Source organism: Apium graveolens, chromosome 2 (genome assembly GCF_009905375.1).
Source record: "Apium graveolens cultivar Ventura chromosome 2, ASM990537v1, whole genome shotgun sequence".
In the NCBI taxonomy this organism is placed as follows: Eukaryota; Viridiplantae; Streptophyta; class Magnoliopsida; order Apiales; family Apiaceae; genus Apium; species Apium graveolens.
The window spans coordinates 286,591,880-286,593,129 of record NC_133648.1 but is presented as its reverse complement, the minus strand read 5'-3'; the positions used below and the strand labels follow the sequence as shown (position 1 = coordinate 286,593,129).

General features: G+C 42.4%; 1 non-coding gene across 1 annotated transcript; it reads right to left on the bottom strand.

The window, feature by feature from the left end:
- Nucleotides 1-525: 525 nt before the first annotated feature.
- LOC141710294 (small nucleolar RNA R71) lies at nucleotides 526-632 on the bottom strand. The gene has a single exon (XR_012570821.1). It is a non-coding gene; the product is annotated as a small nucleolar RNA R71 (small nucleolar RNA).
- Nucleotides 633-1,250: the final 618 nt, after the last annotated feature.

Here is a 1,250-nt window from a genome sequence, read left to right as displayed (position 1 = left end):
GCATACGCATTCGCGTACTCACAAGAGAACACTGGATAAAGCCGAGGAAGAACTTGTGGTGGTTCATAAGAAAGTTTTTGAGGATAAAAAGAAGTTAGAGGAATAAGAGAAAGTTGAAGAGCCAATTGTAGTAGCTATGGGTGATGAAGCAGAAAATCCGAAGGCTTTGATGGACTATTCTAAGCCTAAGATTAATGACATTCAGTCTAGCATCATCAGACCAGCCATCAGGGCTAACACTTTTGAGATCAAGTCAAGCATGATCCAGATGATATAAAACTCAGTTCAGTTTAGGGGTTCTCCGACAAAGACCCCAATATGCACATCAGGGATTTCATCGAGATCTACAACACTTTCAAGTTCATTGATGTGACTGAAGATGCTATCAAGCCGTGACTCTTCCCATTCTCTCTGAGGGACAAAGCTAAGTGCTGGTTGCATTCTCTACGAGCAGGGTCTATCACCATTTGGGAAGATCTTGCTCAAAAGTTTCTCACTAAATTATTCCCCATGGCGAAGACTGCCGCAATCAAGAATGCTCTTATTCAGTTTACTCAACAAACTGGAGAATCTCTGTGTGAGGCTTGGGATCGATATAAGGAGATGCTAAGGAAGTGCCCACACCATGGCATGCCTGATTGGATAATTATTAATTGTTTCTACAATGGATTGGGTCCTACTTCTAGACCCATGCTTGATGCAGCATCAGGAGGAGCCTTGTACGCTAAGAGCTACGATGAAGCTTATGAACTTATTGAACTGATGAGTACAAGAATCCTTCCCAGAGACTGACTCAGGGAAAAGTAGCAGTAATTCTGGAGTTAGATGCAGCAACTGCTATCGTTGCCCAACTTAAGGCTTTGACGATGAAGGTGGACACTTTGGCTAATTATGGAGTAAATCAAATCGATAATGTATGTGAACTTTGTGCTGGTGCCCGTGATACTGATCAGTGTGCAATCTTTAGTAAATCAGCTCAGTTTGTGAGCAACTTCCAGCGATTGCAGCAACCAGTGCCAGCCACCTATCATCCTAATAACCGCAATCATCCTAATTTCAGTTGGAGCAACGCTCAGAATGCGGTTCAATAGCCTTTTCAACAGTATCCATCTAAGCAGTACAACCCCCCTAGTTTTCAACAACCGCAGTATGCACCAAGACAACAACTTCAACTGCAATAAGCTAATGAAAAATCTGGATTAGAGGAGTTGAAGCTTATGTGCAAGAGTCAAGATGTTTCTATCAAGATC